Genomic DNA, 8,481 nt, shown 5'->3' on the forward strand with positions numbered 1-8,481 from the left:
CCTTCGACACCTTTGCTTGAAGGGCCCATTTCAGCTCCTCCTCTCTGAGAAGGATTTGTAGCTTCTTCTCAGCCTCAGTTTTAATATCCCGATCTAAGGTGCTTAGAAGTGAACTTCCAGCTTTCACATCCAACTCATTAATGATATTTATAAGTCTATCTTTTTCTACTTTATAAATACCAGATTGATTCTTTGCCCGGTCTCTCAGAAACTGGCGTAAGTGTGTGATCTTGTTTTTCCACCTGTCCATACTAGAGGATCCACCATAATCTCCTGCCTCTATATAAATCAGGCTGAAAGCCTTTTCCGAGAAAGAAGCCATATACACCCATGTCGCAACTCCCAAAAGACATCTACACTTACACGCAACTTTTTACAACGGGAATAACTATTAATCAAATAAAAAATACCAGCACATGAAACTTTATACTTCCTCCGTTCCTAAATATAAGTATTTTAAGAGATTTCACGAGATGACTACATACGAAGGAAAATGAATGAATATATACTTTAAAGTATGTCTATATACATCCGTATGTAGTCCTTCAGTAGAATCTTTAGAAAGACTTATATTTAGGAATGGAGGGAGTATATCACATACACGATTTTGCTGAAATTCATTAAGAAGCTACCTATTCATGCAATGACAAGTTCATCGCTGTAAGGCTGGGTGTTATCCATATGGGACTGGGCCAGCTGGACCAAAGCGGGGATACAATATCTTCCGTACTGCCATGTTCCAAATTGATAACACCTATATCCCGGGGATTCGTCCTATACTTCCAACTATATTCCTCATCATCTGCGAAATAGACACAATTTGCCTTCAGTTGCGGATATTCTTCAGCATTAAGGTATTGTGCCTGGTTACGCCCAAGAAACAACACGTGATGCTGCAAGCCATTTATTTCCACAAGCTCTCCTGCTGCCATATCAACTTTGTATAACAAGATTTTTCTAGTTTTAACTATGAGCTCCTCATAACCCGCATCTATGAGTTCATCGTACCCTGCAGACTTGCAGCAGACCGCCGCACGGTGCCTGAACAACATACCACATGTCCCGGCTAAAGTAATAGTCAATGTCATCTATAATTATGTTCCTCGTGACGGTAGGGCCAGTGAGATTAAAAGCATCGATTCTTCCAGTTGCCGTGAATGCATACAATAGATCATGCATGTAGATGCATTCTTTATAGTCCCAACCCGGCGGCAGCAAGGTCCACTTACAATCTCCTATCCTTGCAAACGAAAGCTCACCTTCTGGGCCGTGGATAAGAACCACAATGTAGCTTCCTGCTGACGGATCCGGAAAGATAAATGCTCTGACGTAGAGGTGGTCACGAAGCTCGTCAAGAGCATAGGTTAACAGTTTGGGATCGACCGCTTTGGAGCCTGAGTCCGCATAGTACGCTTGCTCCAGCAATCCATACTTAATAATCGTGCCTGCATCGTCAAAGATTGGCTCTACATAATCGATGGTGATCACCGGCGGGAGAGCAATCTGTTGACCAGTGATCGGATTGATAAGGTGGAGCTCAGACTTGTCATCTGCGGTAACGAGCCAACCATGCGAGGACCCAATCAGATACCTACTGCGGATGGGCGGATCCGGGAGAGTTAAATTGTAGACCCTCTTCTCCGCGAGGCTGTAGAGACAAGCTACGTTCTCACCAGCAGATTCTGAAGTGTAGAGGAGGCAAGGCGTCTGAGGCCGTTTGTACACCCCAAGCTGACTGCATAGGCTGGTATACGCACAGCGCCAGGAGGTGCTGACAGAGGCCGCACGAATGAGGTCAGGTATCTCCAGGAGTGAAAATATTTCCATCAACACATCCTGCGGCAGCTCCGGCAATTTTCTCGCCACAATTTTCGGTGGTGAGACCTTTCTGAATTTCCGGAGTGAATCGGGAGAAAGAGCCAGCAGCTTGGGCATAATTCTCAGGCCAAAATGTGCAAACATCACTGTCCTCGCTACGCTACAGCAGGCCTCCATAGGAGCAATTGCAAAACCAGATCTTGTCAGAGAAAGTTGCTTCGGCGGCAAACCTACGGGGCTATGTGTATCTAATCTGAGAAGAAGCACACCGTCCTGGGCCCTGGCTGCATTTTTATAAAGAAGCGGCCGGGACCTCACCTCTGATCCGATTGGAAAAAGGAGTCCGATTCCAAGGAAGCGGCCGGGATTTGCCGTAGCCCCCCAAACGACGGGAGAGGCCCGAGAGCACACCTTGATCCATCAAACTCGTCTCAAATCCTCTGACAGCCCGCTCATTCACTGTCCAGTCATAAAAAATCAATCCAGCCGAATTCCTCATATTCATAACAAACGTATGGACTGACCAGTACCATTCATATCATCTTAAATATGAGGACGATATAAGGGCTCGCGGACACGTCCGGACACATCCCGGTCAGTCCGTCATGAAGGACGTGACCCCATCCCGAACGACATTTTCTTTTTCTTTATTCATTCTTTTCTCTTTTTTTGTTCTTCACAATCACGTGCAAGTGATCGAATATATGAAAAAAAATGAAAGGTACGGCTGCACGGACGAAAAAATACAAATTCAAAACGGACCCGCCCAGTCAGTCGTGTCCGCGAGCGTTTGAGAGTTCGGATTTACAAGTTCCGACTGTAGATGCTCTAATTAGCAGCGGAAGGTGGCGGCGAGACGGTGCTTGCTCCGCCGTCTTTGTCGTAAGCGGCGACGCTGTGGGGGCAGGCTTGGATCGTGTTGCGTTTCCAGAGACGAGTGGGGGCGTCTATGTTGCGATCCACCGTTATATGCTTTTAATGAGGAAAATGATTAACATCCACCGATGGATTACTCCCAAACATCAACCGCCTCCATTTTTCATCACATGTCTATGTAGTCTTATGTGTTCACTATGTCCTGCAAAAACCACCTAAAATAGTTGCAGAGCTTTGGCTCGCATGAGCATCTGTTGTGAAAAGACGTTTATAAATTTTCGCAACAATACTATGTTACTGAATAATTCTACAACAAGACCGTCAGGGCCGTCTTCAGAAATTCAGGGACCCAGGGCGAAAATCAAAATCGGGCCCAAAACTACGAAAACAATCATCTAACAAAAGAAATTAAGTATATTGTATACCTAACCTAATATGCACAATATACCTAACCTAATATGGCAGGGATAAACTAATATGCACAAACTGAACCTGGGACCTGGGTGATCGGCTGATCGCCGATGACGGAAGCGCGGACGGCGGACCGCGGACCGCGGACGGCGGACCGCGGACCGCGGACGCGGAAGGCAGCGACAAACGACGTTTTCCGTGAGCGGACGGACGATGTCTTGAGCGCGGCGGAGATGAGACGACTGGTGAAAGCAATGGAGTCAGGCGGCATGTTAGGCTGTTAGCGATCAACAGAAAGAGACATGCAGGCCTGGAGACATAGTACGTGATCATGCATTCAGGCGTGTACGTGATATCTCATATGCAGCAGGCCTCGTGGGCTGCCAGCTTTTTTGTTGTTGAACACTGCTTAGGCCTTGCTGATGGATTAAATAGCTAATTATGATTATAACTACATACATATATATTACTAATACCTAGTAATTTGGAGGTCTCAAATTTTTGGGGGCCCTGTGCGGTCGCCCATCTTGGCCACCTTCAACGACGGGCCTGAAGACCGTTGTTGTAAATATATTCTGCACTTTTGTAAAGTTTCTGCAAACAAGACTTTTTTCATGAACATTTCTACGATAAGACGTTTATAAATTTCCGCAACAATAGCTATGTTACTGAATAATTCTACAACAAGACCGTTGTTGTAAATATATTCTGCACTTTTGTAAAGTTTCTGCAAATAAGATTTTTTCGTGAACATTTCTACGACAAGACCTTTTACAAGAAAAAAAATTATAACAAGACCTTTGTTGAAAAAAAAACACTACGACTTAATCTATGTGGTAAACATTTCTAGAACTTGAGCCATGTTACAAAAAAATTGTACAACATTATTCGTGTTTTAGAAAAAATCCACAACATGATCTCTGTTGCAATGGTAGAGGGTGATGCTCGGCCACTCAATCCACAAAACCATACGTCTTTCGAGGTGGCGGATCTTTTAAAAATATCGGTCAGCCGACGCGTAACAGCGCCTCCGCCACCTCCCCTGCATGACACATGAGGATCTATATATTGTCCTTCGTCGAACACACTTTTATAAACAGGTTGCAATATTTACTATGGGTCTATATTACAACAAAATCTGTGTTGCAAAAAATTTCTGCAACAATAGCTCAGTTGCAAAAGAAATGCTTCAAAACCAAGGTTAAAAAAACTACAACAAGTCCTATGCTGCCGAAATAATTCTGCAACAAAACGCGTATTGCAGTGGTGAAGACGTGTTCGGATCGCACGATGCAATATATCAGACGGCTTGCACGCATAGCAAGCCCCTTAATATATAGATGGACTAATTAAATAAAAGATGAAATAGGTCAGACTGACATGATAAAAGTCAGAGGGCCTAATTAAACGGCTATTAGACCGGTGGATCCGCCCTAGGGATCAGCCGCTGACACATAGACCCCAACAAGCTTTTAACAAAGGATCGATTCCTTTTCATATACTATATTTTTTCTAAAACCTTATCTCGCGAACGTCTGTCATGAGACCAACATTGACAAATGCCTTCCCAGCCATCACACGGATCATCCGCAAGACATGAAAAGGCTATTCGCACATTTTGCGGTGAATTAAGGAGGCTTCGCACATCCCCCGGGACAATTTGGGCCGGCAGTTTCAGTTACCATCGGTTTTGGGAACATCCTAGGAAGTTCCTTGCACCGCTTTTTTCGTTTTTTATCGGGTTCCTTTTTCTTTTTCCTTTTTTTCCTGTTTTTTATTATTTTATTTTATTTTTGTCTTCTGTTTCTTCTTTTTTCCTTTTTTCCAAGGTTATTTTATTTTTAAACTTAGTCCATGTTTGAAAAATGTTCTTAAAATTCGAAATATATTCTTGCTGTTATGAAAATATTCTACATTTCAAATAACTACAGTTTGCAAAAATAATCATAACTTCAGAAAATGTTCAGGATTTTTAATAAATGTTCGGTATTTCCAAACAGTGTTCCGTATATTTCAAAAATGTCCTTGTTTTTCAAAAAAAATATTGTTTTCGTTTTCATTTTTTCCTTTTTCTCCTTTTCCTATTAGTTTTGTTTGACATTTTCTAGTTCTTATTTTGAACTTCAAAAAATGTTCTCAATTTTTTTTCCTCATATTTTCAAAAATTGTTCCTTCATGTTTTCAAAAATTGTTTTCCTACTCTTTTTTCCTTCATGTTCTATAATTTCCTTCTCAAATAACAAAATGACCCGGGGATCTCAACAAATATTTGCTTTTAAATTTTTGTTCACAAATTGAGAAATGTTCTAGAATTTCACTTTCCAAATGCATTCACGAATAAATAAAGCCGTGTCGTCAAAAAATTACCAATTCAAAAAAACAGATATTTTCAGAACAAAATGTTCGCATTTTGATAAATTTGTTCGTGTTTTCAGAAAAAAGATAAATTATTAATTATGTTACTTTTTATCAAAAAAACATTTGCATTTCAAAAACTGGTCATCATTTTAAAAAATGTACCTACTTTCAAAATTTGTCCCTTTGGAATTTGTTCCTTTTGTAAATGTTAGATTTCTGTCGAATAATATTGTGTACAAGGTAGGTTATAGTTGGACTTATAGTTGTGTGTGTTTAGATAGGATATAGAGTCGTGTCCAAGGAGGACACTTGTATCCTAGGCCTCTCATATATAGCGGGGGTAGACACACGATGTAACATATGCCAACATAATAGCACAGGCACGCGGGGGAGCGGCGGCGTGTGCCGGCGTCCGGGCGACTGGGGTGCGGTACTGTGACGGTGTCACGGGGAGGAGCGTCCGTAGTCAGGCCCCGGGGTTGTAGCCATATCGGCGAACCTCGTTAACAAATCTTGGTGTCGTGCTCATGTGATTGCTTGGTCCTCGGTAGATCGACGGATTGCCTCGGATTATTTTTAACAAGTGGTATCAGAGCAAGGTTCGAAGAGGCCGTGATGTTGATCTAGAGGTGCAGCAGAATTTGTCGAGTTGATCGGTGGTCGAGCGGCCGGACAAGATCGATGAGACGGCGAAAGTTCTGTTCGTAACAGAAGTAATCGAAGGCAGCAGCGTGTAACGAAGATCGTATGCAAGCGGCGACGACAGCGGAGTCTCAGCGTCAGTTGGCCAGATTGGGAGTTCTCGACCACATCGATTCGTTGGTGGCGCGTACACGGATGCGTAGTGGCGCACGGCTTGCATCGTCAGCGAAACGATCGATCGAGGCAGATGTCTGAGGCCTAGGAGCAGCAGCGGCCAGGTGCGGAAGCGTGGCCCATTGGGCAGCATGTCGTGCAGGTTGTGAGGCTGGGCAGGTTGTGTCGTGAGGAGCATCTGGACATGTTGCGTTGACATGAGATTTTGTTAAAAGATAAAAAAAAGAGGACCGAGTCCTCGTGTGGAACAAATAGGCAGGTGACAGATCAACGAATGAAAATAGTCCATCGTGTTGGCATCCATGGGAATTAGCAGGAGGTGTTGACAAGACAATTGCTAGTGTCAGGAATTGTGCAAGGCATGCATGACGTGAAGACCAGATTTTGGTTGGATATGCTATTAGTGCATAGGGTTGTACCTCCTCAGGTTTTGCTTGTGTGCTTGGTGCATCACGTTGAAAGCTCGGTTAGTTTTTCGCAAGGTCAGCCATACGAAGAACCATGGTGTCAACGGACACTAGGTTTGAGGTGGAGAAGTTTGTCTGAACTGAAAACCTTGGGTTATGGTAGACAAACGGTGAAAAAAATATTGGCACAACAGGGATGCTTGAAGGCGTTGCGAGAAGTCAAGCCAGCTAAGATGGAGTTATCATGTGATGGATGGGAATTCGTGGAAGATGATTTGCGAGCCTGGAGCGTGTCGTTTAGCCGGACAAGGTCGGCTTGGTCGGATTAGTTAGTCTGACGGATCGACGCAAGTCGGTTGGTATAGAAGACGGTGGTAGGATCGGCGGCGACGACATAGGACCGTGATGCCGATGGTGACCAACTTCTGGGCGTGGAAACACGCGGCGCGGGCTCTAGGGCTTGTGTGGCTTCGACAAGACTATGGTGCGGGGTTGATTCAAGACGGTGCACATGTGAGCTTGAAATCGACGGGGCGCAAGGGGTGGATTGATTATCTACCATGGAGTCATGTTGAAGGTGGAGCTGGAGTCTGAAGGACTTCACTCGAGGAAAAGCGAGTGACACGTGGTTCGAACTGGAGCTCTGTGGTCTGAAGAAAATGTGATACTCGTCATCGGTCGGTGATGATCGGTGGTACTCGGAAGTGGGGGTTGAGTGGTGTGGGTTCGCGACCCTTAAGACTCGACTGGGACAGCGGAGGCTCAACGCGGTAATAGCGGCGAGGCGTGCGGTACGCACGGGGCATGGAGACGGGCCAGGGCTATGGTGGTCATACATGTCGTGAGACAACTGCGAATTTGACTCGGGATGACTACAAGCAATGGTGAAATTCCTTCAAGTTTCAGACGGGCGGTCAAGGAAGAGCGGTGATGTTGAGTTCAGATAACTCTTATGTGTGACATCCGATATGTGAGTTATTGACTTTCACACAGGTCAGTGATCGGTGTGTGATGGTGTTGAATACTCTAGAAGTTGGGAGCGCAAACTAGAGTAATGTGGTACTTAATTTCGCTCGAGTGTTGACCACGGTCAAGAAAAAGAAGGGACTACAAGTTGCAGGTGGAGTTACATGGAGTCTTTGGAGTAGCAGCGGTACTCATGGGATAAGCTCAAGTCCAATGCACATGAAAGTTTGACGCATGGACGAATTCAAGGTGGTGGAGAATATTCGCCAAGGTGGAGTTTGTTAGAGTTGTGTCGAATAATATTGTGTACAAGGTAGGTTACAGTTGGACTTGTAGTTGTGTGTGTTTAGATAGGATATGGAGTCGTGTCCAAGGAGGACACTTGTATCCTAGGCCTCTCATATATAGCGGGGGTAGACACACGATGTAACCTATGCCAACATAATAACACAGGCACGCGGGGGAACCGGCGGCGTGTGCCGACGTCCGGGGGGCTGGGGTGCGGTATTGTGACGGTGTCACGGGGAAGAGCGTCCGTAGTCAGGCCCCGGGGATGTAGCCATATCGACGAACCTCGTTAACAAATCTTGGTGTCGTGCTCGTGTGATTGTTTGGTCCTCGGTAGATCGACGGATTGCCTCGGATTATTTTAACAGTAAAAGATGTACCTACTTTCAAAATATGTTCGCACATTCAAAAAATGTTCATGCTTTTGAAATTTGTTTTCCAAATAACAAAATGTTCCAGGGATCTCAACAAATATTTGCCTTTGAATTGTTGTTCACAAATTTAAAAATGTTGTGCAATTTCACTTTCCAAATATGTTCAC

General features: G+C 44.4%; 1 pseudogene; it reads right to left on the reverse strand.

Annotated features, from left to right (window-relative positions):
* Positions 1-632: 632 nt before the first annotated feature.
* Positions 633-1,995, reverse strand: LOC123407913 (annotated as a pseudogene).
* Between the last annotated feature and the right edge of the window lie 6,486 nt (positions 1,996-8,481).

Source organism: Hordeum vulgare, chromosome 7H (genome assembly GCF_904849725.1).
Source record: "Hordeum vulgare subsp. vulgare chromosome 7H, MorexV3_pseudomolecules_assembly, whole genome shotgun sequence".
Lineage (NCBI taxonomy): Eukaryota > Viridiplantae > Streptophyta > Magnoliopsida > Poales > Poaceae > Hordeum > Hordeum vulgare.